Raw genomic sequence first — 16180 nt, forward strand, 5'->3', positions numbered from 1 at the left:
GTACTTCTCAGTTCGCGATCACAGTACGTCGGGTAACGAAAGCCGATTTGCACACCTTCTTGAATGCAGGGATGGATGCCAGCTCCCCTAGAAGGGACAAAGGAGTGCCTCAGTCGAACAGCTTCATGCCACACAGCGACGGAGAGAGCGAAAGTCGGGAGATAGAACCGAACTGGCTGTTCTATGTGTTGGTCTTTGGACTGGGAGTGATTGCTGTTCTGTTCACAGTGGGTCCCTCTGGCGAAAGTGCTTCCACCGACTAACTTCCTGTTGTTGAGCGCAGCATGACCAGAAACAGTGGAACAAACAAAAATGGAACGACATTGAGCAGCAACAATTTTCCAAAAAGCTCCCAACCTACCTCAACGCTTCTAAGGTAGTGAACTCAATTTTGAAAATTGTACTAATAGTGATATATGTTTTTCTTGTCCACGTACTTGCTTGTCAGAAGTGGAACGCACACAGATATGTTAAGCTCACGCTAAACAATTATAGAAACCTAAGCCCTGTATGACTAAACTAAAAACAAAGGAGTTCTACTTCATCTGAGCTGAGAAAATGAGAATCTAGCTTTCTCTCGGTGTTAGCCACTTGCTGTGAAATGTTGTTTCGTTCTCAAAATTTAGAAGACGTAGACGCAGACTAGGGGAAATGCTTAGGCCATATCTGTTTCGCTGTTCGCATGCCATGATAGAATTAACGAAAGGATCGAAGTGTTTGAATCCAAGGTATAGGTGTACCCTCCTTCAGGCAAGCTGCCTAAAGAAATGTTCGGTGTATTTTCAGCCGCTACCTTTTATTTATCATCCCTTTGCCTTAAGCCATATAAACGTAATAAAGCCTCCTATCTATGGAGAACACTGACCTATAATGCGCTCCAATAGGGCAGCTGCAGATATTTTTCTTCATATATCGGTGCGTGGTTTGTTTATAGCTTTTAGCTGTATAATCAAGTTTGCGACAGATGAACATTTTTCATGTTTAGCTAAAATCTGCCTGCATTCGTCAGGATGCGAGGCGTCAACTTCTACATTGTGGCTGTATTTGTCGCATCTAATAAGAGTTTAATATCACCTTTCACTGCGTCAAACTAATGATCATTTATATAACTTTTCAGGCGCAACGCGGGGGCTGCTCTTGTGCACTTGGGATCATCTGGGACTACCACGTTAACCACGGACGTTCATAAAATGAAGGCACCCGCAGTATCCAGCAAACCGTCCAGGCGCCGCAACGGGACTACTCTTGTACGATTGGAGCGATCTGGGAAGATCAAATTAACCAAGCGTGTCGACAAAATAGCGACGTCCGTTGCACCCAGGATGAATGGTTCCGGCACGTACAGAATAAGCAGCAGTACAGCCGGAGAAACAAATACCGCTCTTACAAAAACAGGTCGACATTTCAGCACCAAGTGGCAGCAGCAGTGAGCCGAGGCAATATTTGTTTATTGGACGCTATAGCGCGTGTTTGTTGAGACGTTACCTCAAGAAGTATTTATCTGTGTATTGGCGGGAAATTTTTATGATCACTGTTTATTTTCATTTAGGCTATAACTGCCGCCTGCTTAGTGATGTATTGATAAATATTGACCCATCCGTAAATAAAAACCCTCAGGAATAAACTTTGGGAAGCCACATATACGACTTCAAATGGGGTAAATATTGTATTTTATGTGTAAAAAACGGGAATGCCTGTTGACGGTGCTTTTGTGCTTCCAACGTGTATTAGAATTTTTAAGGGAGCAAATTCCTCGAGGCACGTGTTCCTGCTAACTTGCTTTGAAAGCAATATCCTGACGATACCTTTTACTGCTGCACTGTATTTTCGGTTCTTTCTTCCCCGTAGCGTCTTCTTCTTGGGCGCGAAATACATCGAAATACTGTTTTACTGCCATATGTGTGTGAGTTTTGTTTCTTTCGCTTCTTCGTCGTTTAGCTGGAATTGATTCCGGAAGCAGACCAGTGATACTTTCCCCAGAACCAGAGTTCTGCGCGGCTAGGGTGCCGGTGTTTCACTCATATGCCGCTACGTTCAGTTTTCAAGCGGTGACTAGCTAAAATTTCGTTCTACCACTGCTAAGTGGGGGTGTATAGTGCTTCTGAGCGTATCTTTGGATGGTTAGCAACTACGCAACGAGTACTGACATGGGAAACAGCAAGGTTGCGTGGAAAGACCACAAAGGGGCCGGGCACATTGTTGGTTTTTGCATTAGCCACAAGTTGCAATCTATTTCTTTTAGCCAAGCTCTTTTCTGAGTTGCACGTCCTTCATTGTTTGAGAGTTTACGTTCAGGGAATACACCGTTTGTTTGCCGTTTTCTTATCTTGATCGGAGTGGCAGCACTCTAGTAGAACTGATCTTTTTCGTAGGATGCGGGAGGGCTGTGTAGGCATACGTCACATTGGTATCCGGCAGCTTGTCAACCAGTTTTTGATTTCACGACATCCGAACGAACCTGTTTTACGAATTTGTGCATAGAGGGCTAGCCAATGCATGGCCAACACTTATTTGGCACCACCGCGGCCCCGGGCCCCCAAACATAACTTTAAACAACAGTGACGATGTGTTTCCCGGTGGAGGGTAACAAACCATGAACAGTGGCCGTCGGAGCCTCAGTCAAGGTCCAGCGGATGGTCTCCCTGTCCGTTTACCAGGCAGGGAGCTCCGGGACCTCTCCAGCTATCAGGGTAAGGTTGTAGAAGAAAGTACCCCCGTCCCCAGCTTTATTCTGTTTTCTAAACACAATGATAGGCCCATTAAAATGGGCCGCGCTGACGTTTTGTTTCCACCCCTTCCGACCATGACAGTCCCCAAACCTGACAACTACCCCCACTTCTTGATAATCCAATCTCTTGAACAAGTCGACCCTATTGCCTCGTAGTCCGTTTTTGATTTTGAAGTTTTTAGAAAGTATTTTAGGGGAATTTTAGAGCTAAGAAATAAATAACCGGCGAGATCTTTGTCGAAGTACACATTCAGCAGCAGGCCCCGAAACTTCTGAACCAGACCCGAATTGCCGATCTTGACATAAAGGTCACGCACCACCACAGCATGAACAGCCCGCAGGGCTTGATCTCAGAGCCAGATCTAGCGGACGAGACAGAGGCTGATCTTCTTGAAGGCCTAAAAAGTCAAGGTGTGGCGGCAGTCAGGCGGTTCACCTTAAGAAGAGACGATAAGGTAGTGCCCACTAGATATATCATTCTAACATTATAGCGTTCTAACCTTATACCCATTCTGACATTCTAACCTGATACCCAGTACCGAGAGCGGGACATGGTCCTGCCCCCCACTCTGGGTTAACTCAGGCAGCCCAGCCCGTCACCACACCGCCTGTTCCCCGTCGGACACCCCTGGACATCCGATGATGAGTTCGACGTCGGGCCGTTCCATCCTGCAACGCACCGCCAAGAGGGGCCTCCGACGTCCAAGACAACTGAAAGGCCCAAAAAAGCCCTTTCAGTGACCTCAAGCCTGAAAATACAAAACATAAATGCACAGGCGCGCGTGCACGCGCGCATACACACACCGCCGCACACACACACCGCCACACACACACACACACACACACACACACACACACACACGCACGCACGCACACACGCATGAACGCACGCACACACACACACACGCACGCACACACACAGACACAGATACAGGCAGACAAGCACGCATGCACGTCCGCACACACACACACACACACACACACAAATACACGGATGCGCGCGCACACGCGCACGCACGCAGGCACTCTCCAGTAGGTTTAAATGACTATGAAGTGAAAAGAAAGAATACTGCAATTGAAATTCAGAGGCCTCCTTAAGAATATTGATGACATCTAAGCCTTACTGCATAGCAATCTGCCAAGTTTGATGTGTCGCCAAGAAACGCATCTAAATACAAAACACAAATTTCTCGAATAGAGACATGGTACTTACGAAGGACAGGGATGGTATTGGTACATCTTCAGGTCTTGTGGCCATCATTGCCGAAAATTCCTTGGCGTGTCACACCATACAAATTCACACTGTGGTTTAGGCTGTTGCCAAAAGAACCATAATCTTCAATTGGCTAATAAGAGTATGCTGTGTTTACATCACCCAGATATCCAAGTTTCAACGTCCGATTTTGAGGCACTCATAAATCAGCGACCAAAGCTTTTGTTCTTATCCTCCCGCATGGATGTCCGAGGTCGCCTAATCGAAAAATTCCTTTCATCTGCAGGATCCTGCCTGTTCAACAAAAATAAGCCCACATACTTTAATACAGGACACAGCACATACTCATATCTTTACTTGGCTGTTGGTTCCGCAGTTCCTTTTCCATGTTTTGATAGAGGTGTGAGCATTGACCAATATGTCAGTGACTACTTCTTCACCTCGCGACCCACCAGGGCAGCGCGACCCACCAATGAAGAATTGGTGTCTTGGCGTCCTACATTGAAGATGCCTACCTACAGGGGCAATATCGCGTGACGGTATGTTTTTATAATGAAAAAGCACATACTGCATGGTGCTGCGGCATCCTTAAAGACCTCAAATCCTTTGGTATATCAGGAAACATTTTTCAATACCTCATTTCCTATAATGCATAATGTAAACTAGCCCTATAAACCGGCCAACACCACCGCCTTTATTTGATTTTTGTATTTGTCTTACCTATTTTATTACCTAGGTTATTGTTTGGCGCTCATTTCCCTAGCTGGCTTTGTTCCAAAAACATCCAGCAATCATCATCATTATTTCCAAGGTACCAACCACAGGATGGTGCTAAGAATTACAATTTCTCGCGTAGCATTTTGTAAAGTGACTTGTACGTATTGGAAGCTAGCTAATATGATAATAATGGCCGCAAAACAGATGAAACGATGCATGACGAAGTGACCTGTTTCCAGACGATGCGATCGACGTCTTTTTAGTATGCACAGGGCGGCCATCGCACAGCCCACGCAAGGCACGTGCCACTCACTTCGTCCTCGTCATCTGTTTTGATTCATGGCGCTGTGGGCCATTGTCCAGCATTAGTCCTGTCACATCATCCCCCGGCCGAGGACGGCCGTACCGTCGAAGCCGTGGCAAGGTGAGGGTTGTGATGTGGATGAGCTATGCAATGAAAATGTATAATGAAGAATCGCTTGCCGCCGTGGATGTCGGTGATGTTTTTGGTCGCGACGAAACGTCGAAGATTGTCGGAGCTACGAATGTTCTGATCAGAAATAGTTTATGTATCTCCGAAGCATGTCAGAATATCCCAAACCTCTTAGACAGAGTCGTTCTTGCATGCCTTATAAAAATACTCTTTGCACAATTTTGGCTTCTTCAACGTTTTTATACAATTGTTTCATTCAATTTCCATTTCTCCCACAGATCACATTGTGGAAAAGGTTTAAGCTTTGTTATTGACAGCGACCTTGCACCTGTGATCCAAAACAAAAACAAAACAAAGGAAAAATTTATTGGTAGCAAAAGGCTTATTAAAAATGGGTTTCCTTTTATCTCTGTTCAGCGGTAGGCAAAGGGGAAGCATTTTAAAAGATGCCTTACTTAACTGCATGACATACGAAACAATGCTAATCAGATTTGAGACATGTTTTGAGCAGTGGTGTTGGGGAATAGCAATAAAAATAATACCACATCTGAACTGCACTGGAATAAACCACAATACTGATTCAAAATCGTGAAGTTGATATAAATATTTTAAATTTATTTGCAGTGCATTCAGCATTTTCTGCGAAACAAATTCTAGGACAGGATCAAAAATCTAATGAAAAGCAGCTTAAGGAGGTTTTTGCGTCATAATTTGCTTTGAATGCACAATGAAAGCAATAGAAAAGAGTCGATACAAGGTTTATCTTATTTTCAGGCAGCATAAATGTATAGTTGAGATCTACATCCATAAATGAAACTTAAGAATGCAATCGAACAAGTGGAGTGTACCCACGTATATTTGTGGAATATCAGTAAATGAACATTGTACTCATATATATATATATATATTGTAAGATATAAAATATATATATATGAGTTTACGAATATCGACTTCAGTAAATGATTGTTTAATGAAATGTTCTTTCTACGTAAACCACTGTGACCCTTCCCGTTAACGTATTTGAATTAATTTAAATTTGTACTTCCGTTAAAAGAAGACAATGGCGGAAGACGCTTTCGACAACCGCGCCCGCCTGCGTAATCATGACTTGACAGCAAAACGCTTACTGGAGGCGGTGCGCAAAACTTTGCTCGTCGTAAGGGACGGGCCAGAGTAGAAATAGAATCTGCGCTGGGACAACAGCGTGAGGCGTGCATGTGCGCGGTTTGCCCAGCGCGACATTCTCTTTTCAGGCACAGCCCTTTGCTGCCCGTCTCTGGGCTGGGCCGCGTCGCCATCGTCGTGACCGAGCGAACGATGGGAGGACCAAAGAGTGACCGAAAAAGCGAACGACAGGAAGGCCAACGAGTGAAAGAAAGCAAACGAGGAGATGATGATGATGAATAAACTTTATTGGAGACCAGGTGCTGATGTTAGGGCACCCGCCCGGTGGGAGGCTTCCTTAGTCCAGGATGCCTTGGGCTATGCTGGCCATCCGTGCCCTCTCCACCAATCGTCGCTGGTGTGGAAGGTCGGAGCTGGTCAGCAGCTCCACCCACTGCTCATAAGTAGGGTTTGAGGTTAGGGGTGAGGGAAGGGGATTGCTGGCACTCCCATACAATGTACAATGTGGTACAGGGTGCCTGGGTGGGGGCAGGAGTTGCATGTGGCAGGGTATTGGGTGGGATACATGGCATGTAGCAGGGTGTTATGTGGGTAGGAGTTTGTCTGTAGGCGCCGGAAAGTAGTAGCTTCATCGCGAGAGAGGTTCGGGTAGGGGAATGGGTATTTGCGACGCTCGTTCCTGTAGTGGGCGAGTATTTCGGAGTGTGTTTGCAGCGGGGTGGGCTTAACTGTTGCTTCCGATGGGGGTACGTGGAAAGGAGGAGAGTGTCGCGAAATTGGCTGGGGAGGGTTGTTGGGCGTAGTGGCTTTTGCCAGCGCTGTCCGAAAGTGTGCGGCGGGGGAGAAGAAGGGGACGTATGCAGTGCCCTCACGAGCCGCTCGACGGCGAGACGCTTCGCGAAAACGTGAGGGGGGCATGCGCGTGTCTATGATGTGCCTTCGCTTTAGACGCAGTTCGAGGTCGCTTTTTGAAACGCACTTCGCGCCGACGACGCGGAGGCTCATTATCGCGGCCGTCGAGAGAACCCACGATTGAGGGCTGCCTCCGCACATTGCTGCTGCGCCCAAATATCGCATTAGGGAGTATCGCAATCACCAGCCAATTTGATGTAGAGTGCAGGTTGGGCCTTGTAATTCGCCTTATTCGCACATTTAGTCACGCTGATTGATGGTTTTGGGTCATTGTAATGAATCCTAACTGCGTCAATTTCTTAAATTGTACACTTTTTAATATATAGTGAGGTCTATCTATGATCTGGGCCTGCCCTCGAAATACTTTCCCTGTAATCATCTCCGAGGGGTAGGGGAGCAATAATCACGGCATAGCCCGGACACAGAGGTGCAAGCAAACCTGGTCTCTCGAGCCAGTGAGGTCGCCACCCCGCTCGTGCTGGCGCCCACGGGTACCCTCTCACCAAAAAAATGCTCAATAAAATGTGTTTTCTTTCTCTTTCTCTCTTGGTCACTGAAAAGAAAGGTATACAACCAATGGTAACTTTTGTTAGAGAAACTTGGCTCGTTACTACGCACCCTGAAAGAACATTTGGTTTGGCCATAGAGAAATGCAAAGGGCGAGAAGGGATAGCAATAGAAATAGGAAGCCAGCGAACCTTAGGGATAGAAAGCCTGCGAACCACATAAAAATTCCGGTAAAAGACATTAGAGACCAAACTAAGAGGAAAAGGTGAACTTGAGCTAGGAACGCGAAGTGGAAAAACGAACACCCGTGATCCATCAGGGTCACAGCATGGCTAGCGAGTGACAGGACTAGCAGTACAGGATGACCATTACTCGGTAGAAAAATCAGAAAATTGTGAGGGAAGGAATAGGTAAGCGCAAGACAAAAAGAATTGGAGGAACATGGGGAAGGCGTTCATCCGGGGTGGTGATGACCATAAATATCCTGACTGGAGATTGGGTAATGTTTTCCTGAAGGATAAAAGTGCTTTAGAAAGGCGGAGTCACCTATGTGGCCTATATGACGCTTGATAGATACTTCCGCATTTTATTACTGTGTGTTTGATAGCTTGTTTGTATTTTACACAGCATAGACATGAACCCTAGTGTAGCGGGTATTCGATTACTTAGGTCCTTCTCATTGAGCTGTAAGATCGGGCTTTAAAAACCTTTGCCCTTCCCTGACGGTTCTACCGAAAATTTTGTTTTTCCTCGGTTGCCTGATTTTTATACTCCTAATTCCAGTGTCATTAACATCTCTTCCCTCGACTTCTGCCTCGATTTCTTTCACTATCTTTATTTGGCACCCTGACACCCCATTTTCCCGATAATTTTGTATCGTGTCGCGAGCTTTCACGTGCTGTTCTCCCAAAGTTATTCCCAAAGTACGAGCAAGGTCCACCACAATTTGCCTGCTCAACTACTCTGCCACCAGAGGCTGGTTCGCCTCCCAGTCAGGATGACCTTGACGGGAGTCAGGCACCATTCACCATGGCTAAGTTTCTGGCGGCAATAGACAAGGCATAGCTACGCATAGCACCAGGCCCGGACGGTGTGACTTACGAAGCGTTCAAGAACATCGACAGTTCATGTCTACAGTGGCTACTCGACTGGCTGAAAGCTATCTGGGTCTCTGGTGATGTTCCGGTCGCCCCGAAGGACGCCGAAATAGTGCCGATACCAAAACCTGTGAAGAGTCCTGACCATCTGAGTAATCTTCACCCAATCGCACTAACATCGACCTTCTGTAAGCTCCTTGAGCGGATGCTAGAAACCCGGCTGATATGATGGCTAGAACGATACGGATGGTGCCACCCGGATCAGATTGGCTTTCGTACCCACCTGGGCACACAAGACGGCGTAGAACACCTCTCACCTATGGCGCTCTTAGGTGGCAGATCGAACAAAATCCGCACGATCGTGGCTATGGACGCCCAAAAGGCCTATGAGAACGTGAGCAAGTCTGCAATAATCAGTATTTTACAGTGGCTCCCCTTCCACCAACAGTATGGCCTTTCGTAGCCTATTTTCTTCAGACTCGCTCCTCCTCCATCTGCATTTGAAAAGAATGCGTGGGACACTTTTTTTCGGAGCGAGGCGTGCCTCAAGGCTCTGTGCTGTCTCCAGTGATATTTAACGTTGCCACGCGGGGTTTGACATGGAAGCTGGCTGAAATACTGGACACTTTCTGCCTCGTATATGCAGACTAAGTGACTGTGTGGTCTGTGCACAATCAACTGCACCGGCAACAAGCAGTTCTATGGACTGCCTTGGACATTACTTCATGATGGTGCTCAACCAGTGTTCGGAATCTGTCCCCTTCAAAGACTACATACATGTCAGTCACCAATCGTAGGGGGCCAACGCCGGTTGTCGCAGACACCAATATGCCTGTTCTTGAACGGCGAACCCCTGGATACCGCTGGTAATATTCCTGTATTGGGTTTAGAAATAGGCGCAGCAGGTTCGGCAGCTTCATGGGTCCGTTGCACGCGACAAAAAGCTGCCAGCATGCTTCACTTGTTCCGACGATTTGGCCAGAAGTGGGGGGGGGGGGGGTGTCTGCTCCCGTGTGTTGCGTGTATTAGTGCGGGCCGTCTTTCAGCCTCCAATCGTCTACCAAGCCAAGTACCAGCATCTCACTTTGCGCGACTGGAATAGTTTGGAAGCCGCAAACAGGGAAGCAATGCGAAGGATCTCCGGCCTTCCTCAGATGACCTGCATTTGGACCCTGGAAGCTGAGGCACAAATTAACACATTGGACGAAATTGTACACCAGCGTCGATTGGCACGTCTTCTAAAATCTAAATCGATTCTTGTTGCCGCCGCACTAGCGCACTACTATGAATCCACATCACCTCTGATACCGCGTCCAGCTGAACCACCGCCATAGCACCACCCACAGCCCACCGACAACCGGCCTCTCAGGCGTATAAAAATATTCGCCCAGGGCAGCAGACCAACCCACCACTCCCTATCGACACACCAGATGGCTTCCAGGCCCATTTGGATGCAGGGGTCGAAAATGGCATCATCCACACGATCCTAGCTTGCCTTGCTATGTCGTCTTTAAACCAGACTACACTTATGTTGCAGAGGCACCACTTCCGTCTGTTTTGGCAGAGCTGGTCGCCATCCGTGATGGCTTGTGTGCCCTAGGCTCTCGACTATGCTTTGCCCCACCGTCTTGCCTGATCATCTACAATGATTCAACACTGGCTACCCGCGAGATACGGCCTGTATACAGCATGTTGTACATTACAAGCGATGTGCACCGGATACTGCAATCATTCCCATGCCCTGTTCGCAACCCGCCGTAGCACGCCCACCCACGTCGAGGCCGACTTGCCTGCTCATCCTCAGCAAGTAATAAACCCACTTCCGCTTCTGCACCTGGTTCTGCAGGACGCTCTTCTAATCAAACAACACTCTCCTCGGCGCTCCACGCGTGCCCTACTTCCTCAGCGTGGGACTGACCTTCCTGGTGGCATAACTCGCCGTGAAGAGGTCACGCTCCGGATAATTCGCCTAACGGTTGCACTCACTCTTGCTGTTCGTGCAACATGGACTTCTCGCCTTGTGGTTGCCTATGCAACCTGCCCCTACTGCCCTGTTTCCGCTGCGGAAGCGTCATTAGACCACCTCCTGGGGATTTGTCCATGACTACACCCAGCGTGAACCCGGAACATGGTACCCCAGGACACCGACCAGGCCGCCCTCCCGATATTCATCGGTAGACGCATGGTCCTCTTTACAGGCAGCTCTTGGACGTTCTGGCTGAAACTGTCCTATACGGCATTCCGTGGTGCATGAAGCCATTTACTTCCCGCCACTTTCGTTTTTTTTTCTTTCAATTGCTTTGATGCCTTGGGGTGACATAGCGCAATAACATACTGTCCAGGCTTTGAAGGCAGAGGTAATTATGTATTCTCTTTGCCATTTATTCCTATCCAATTTTTTACACAAATTATCAAAACCTATTTCTTTTGATACTCTGGTGACTTCAAAGTCGGGCCGAAATAAAGTTCTGGCCGATGTATTGGAACCAGACAAAACGAAATTATGTCAAAGAAGCAAAAGCAAATGTGGCTTACTGGGTGGCTGGCTCAGTGTATGCAGGTGATTTTCTTTGGAGCTTGTCATTCTACGCGATCACGACTACCTCACACTGCTTATCCTCATCATCACTCTCATGCATGCAAACCTCAGCAGCACTTCCCACGTTGCAAAAAGAAGATTGCAACCTTATTTACCTTCGAGTTATTTTTGAGAGGTGACGACTACTTCTAGTATGCTGTTCATACTGCTGTTGCTGTTGTTCTTGTTGTTAGGTCTTTTTATATAGCACATACCCAATCAGGGGATCGGCCAATCAACATAGGATTGTTGAAACAAAAGGAATCCTTATTTAATCACGAGACGCTTAGAAAAGATACTTTGAACCGGTTAGAAAAAGTTTTGAAACAAAAACTTGAAAATCAAGGAGAGCGTGACCAATCGCAATAATAAAGGGAATCTAATGGAATTTTCAATGTAGCGCAAAAGGGCAGACCAAACATCCCAGTGGCAGAACCCCGTTCCGGATGCCTCGAACGATAGTATAGCCGGCACTGTTAGGGATATCTCCAAAGTGTAAAGCGGCACCGCCAGTAACTGACGTCTCAGTCGTGAAGAACGTCGACATCCAAAAGGTAGTGTTCTGCAACTCGTCTTCGTTGCAATAGCTGCCCAGAGCAGTGGGCTCCAGACGAGACCTCTGTAAGTGCCTGTTTAACTGGGGTACTCGACAACGTAGGGCTAGCTGTAATAATCCCCTCTAAGTTCCATGAAGGGCACCATTCAGGTTTCCATGAGAATTTAAGATGATTAAAACCACTTAACTACAATAAAACCGATTCCTGCGATTGTTGGAGTTTCAGCATTCTACCATACCTAGCAGTGGTTATTAAAGGTGTCGGCTCTACGACGTCTACTACAGTCCCAGAAAGTGCAATCCTTGTTAGAGAATCAGTCAGTCTCGTTGAATGTGATCCCGCATTACCAGGAACCCAAAGAAGGTTGATTTCAGTGAGGTGAGGTGGCAGGAGGGACCAAAACGTCCGCAGAAGGGTAGTGTCTTTAGTGGAATAAAGGGCTAAGCATACAGAAAAAGATTCTAAAAAATAATGATTGGAGATGTGACTGATACATCCAGCTTTCGTAGTGCCAGGAGAATTGCCAGGAATTCCGGGAAAAATATGGAGAAAAACTCAACCAGACGAACTGAAAACAACCAGTTAAGTGAAAGAGAAAATATACCTATACCAGATTTTTCTTCTGGTTGACAGGCATGTGTATTTATTATAGCACCTGGTTGCATGGAGCCAAAATAATCTTCGAGACGACGATTGAGCAGTCGGGCTGGTAAAAGTTTAGCATTTTGGGGGAAAATGTTCTGGAAATTGATAGAAAGAGGAAACCTCCTCTCAGTATTTGGAATAACCTGATTTATTACTACACCCAATAGAGAAAGGAAGCTCGAAACAGAAACAGACCTGGTTCAGCAATAAACATAAACTGCTTCCTGTCCACCTCAGAGCTATAAGATTTGAGAAAAGTTTCCACAGTAAGTATCCGGAACCTATTAAGCAGAGGAGGAACGTGCGCTTCCAGGTAAACTACAGCATTAGCTGCATTCGTAGGTAACCCTAAGCAGCAGCGAAAAGACTGGCGCTCCAAAATAACCGGACGATAGCTTTTACGCTGCTGACCCAGCGAATAGCACATACCCAAACTCTAAAATAGGGCGTACCTACCTTGCCTATATCATAAGGAGGGTCTCTCTGTACATGTCCTTCTTTCTATGACTGAGACACCTCAACATCTCAACAGAACGTGCACCTTTGGCCTCTATGAGGGCTATATGTGGGGTCCAGTCAAGCTTACTGGTGTATATTATCCCAAGGTACTTTAAACAAGGAACTTGAGGAATTATGCACTGTCGGTAACTGAGAGTACTGTTAACACGGCCTGAGATCGGAAAAACTAATAAAGAACATTTGTTGACATTCATAGACAGATCAATACTGTCCAACCAGAAGGCAATAATTTTCAGATATGACTGCAATAATGCGTAAAGTGATTGAATGTCAGGGGCTGATGCCAAAAAAAAACACAATATCGTCGGCTGTGTTCTCATCTTCTTCTTTCTTTGGTACATGACAAAAAAAGGAGAGGTTGACGCCTTGTATGAGCGCTGGCTATTCCTTCTTTAGAAAGGTAATGTTCTTAGAAGACGTTTCGATACGAGCAACTCATTTCCCAGTTGAGTGCTGATAAAAATGCTGATTTTAACTTGTGTCGTCATTTCTCGACTCAAGTTAAAATTAACATTTTTGTTGTTTGGCCTGAAAAAATACCTTTGTGTTGTCGGTATTTGTAAGCAGAGAATTTTGCCTGGCCCAGGTTGCAAGACTGGGAAGCATATCATTATTAGTTTTCTGTACATCCTCAGTTGCCGTACCAGTGATTGAGAAGGTTGTGTCTTCTGCGTAGCAGACAAGCGAAGCTTTTGGGTGACACAATGCGTTTGAAAGGTCGTTGAGGTATATGCAGAAAAGTTGTGGTCCTAGAATGCTCCACCTGGAACACCTAAGCCAATGCGTTTAAGTTCGGAAGAAAATTCTCCTAGACAGACATATTGTTTTCCATATTTCAAGTAGTAGTACATAAGGGTGTGAGCAGCCCCTTGTACGCCATACAAGTGAAGTTTATACTGTAATGTTTGTCGATTTAAGGAATCGAAGGCGTTTGAAAAATGTATGTATATACCTAATGTCAGTTTATTTTGTGAAAAGTTATGCAGGGTTATTTCTTTCTGTTTTAGTAAAGCCGTTTCTATGGAGCAGTGCTTCCGAAAGCCATGTCGAAAACTATGTAGCGATAGGTTATTGCTAAGAAAATCTCATAACCTGGCATGTATAGGCTTTTCAATTACTTTAGAAAATACCGGCAAGATAGATATTGGACGATATTTCTTTGGTATATTTTTATCCCTACCTCTAAATATAAAGACCACCTTCGCCATCTGCATTTTTTTAGGAAGCAAGCCTGATGATAAAATCATGTTAAAAATATTGGTTAGAGAAGGTGCAACTACATCCGCAAAGTGCTTCACCGGTTTAATTTGTATGTCGTCTACGTCACACGCGCTGCTGTTTTGCAAGTTCTTAATTGCAGATATAACTTCCTGCTCAGTTGTAGGACACAAACATATTGAGATTCCGAGAACTGACCAACAAAGTGATCATTAAATAAATTAGCCATACGGTTTCCTCTCATAATTTTGTTATTATGAAAAATTGTGGCAATAGAAATTTTCGGTAGGGAACAATAAGAATAGTGTTAACTGCCTTCCATGTAAGGTCACGCCGGTCAGCACTTCGAGAAAATACGGCATTATAATGAGCTGTTTCGGCATTTCTGATTATAGTGACAATACCATTACGTTTGTGGTTGTACTCGACTCAGATTGATCTATGTCTTTCTTTATAAATTTTGCTTACAGTTGATTTTGTTTTGATTTTTGTAAATACCTTTGCTTATCCACACATTTTCGAATTTTATTGGTTTCCTTAACTGTTTTCGTCGGAAAGAATTTGTGTTAAACAGCAGAGAACGGCTCAATAAATGATTCATAGGTGAGGTCGGCATCGCAACTTTCTAATAAATTGGCCGAAGGGACAGAAATTATCACATATCTTCTTAGTATTGTGACATAGTGGCACAACGCAGAAAATGAATCATGGGACATGCGAGCGATGTATTTAAACTGTGTACTGATGTCAGCCATGAGACAGCCTGCAAACAGAGTTCCATAGGGGCTCATACGAACTGCCGGAGAACATGCGACTGTAAGGGGATCGCACAGAAGTGCTTGAATCCTGTTTTGGGCAAAGTATTGAGTCACTTTTCAGCTAGTGACGTTACTCGCCTACTTGGCTTAGCTAGCCACATCGCTTCGTTTTTGTCTCGAAGCCAAAATCAAGTAACGAGGGTAATATTTTTTTCTTCTTCAGCGTGCATGAAGCTTCTGAATAATTCCTGACAAACAATTTTTTGAAGCCTAAATTTTAAAATAACAAAACAGATTTGAATTACCTGTTACAGTAATACTGTTGCTTTTTTGCAGCCAGAGCCAATTTTTAAGTCCGTTGATAAGCCTTGCCAAGGATGAGTGGAACGTACCTGCCCGGTACATGACGGAACGCTCCCTGAAGCGCAGCTCTCTTAGAAAGTGGCACCAGATTTCCCTCTAGCCTATATTAGTTTGAAAATCTATGCCTGCAATCATGGTTGTCTTCTCTTCTTCTTCTCCGGAGATTAGGCCAACAGCTGTTGTCTTATTTTTTTTTCCCCGTGGAAATACAAAACTCAGTGGGGCTACCTGGTTTGGTTACTGCGCTTAGTCGACGATTCCTGTAAGCATGTAGGCGTACCCTAGTCAGCACAGCAAAGGATGCAGGCGCCATCTAGGGAAATGTTTTTTCTGTATTTTTTGTGCTGGCGTGGAGAAACTCTCCGTGCAATCTGATGGTCTTGCAAAGAGAACGACAAGGAAGAAGAATGCGGAACCCGGAAGGTAAGCTAGAACGCTTGCTTGGCAAATTCAAGGTTTAACAGCGTTTTGTTTGCTTGGGGACTCTTTTTTTTGCTCTGTAAAGTCTATACCCATATTGGTATTCGTCGCGGTACTACAATTTCCAATGCCGATATACACTATTTACACCGGCGCAGTATCGCTGTAGGAGCAGTGTTTTGTTTGTTCAATGACCATTGGATCTGGGGAACACGGTATTCAGGAAACGTTATCGCAAAATGGGACTCATAAAGTACAACCGGATGGGTAACAAACTTCGCCGCCAATTTATGCGCGTGTGCTTAGAAAAGGTCGCCAATACCTGCCGCGCTTTGTACATTAAGTATAATTGTGACCTTCAAGCGTTAAATGTTTTGGTTACCTGATGAT

This window comes from Haemaphysalis longicornis, unplaced genomic scaffold (genome assembly GCF_048455015.1).
Source record: "Haemaphysalis longicornis isolate Haplotype H1 unplaced genomic scaffold, Haemaphysalis longicornis Haplotype H1 scaffold_10, whole genome shotgun sequence".
In the NCBI taxonomy this organism is placed as follows: Eukaryota; Metazoa; Arthropoda; class Arachnida; order Ixodida; family Ixodidae; genus Haemaphysalis; species Haemaphysalis longicornis.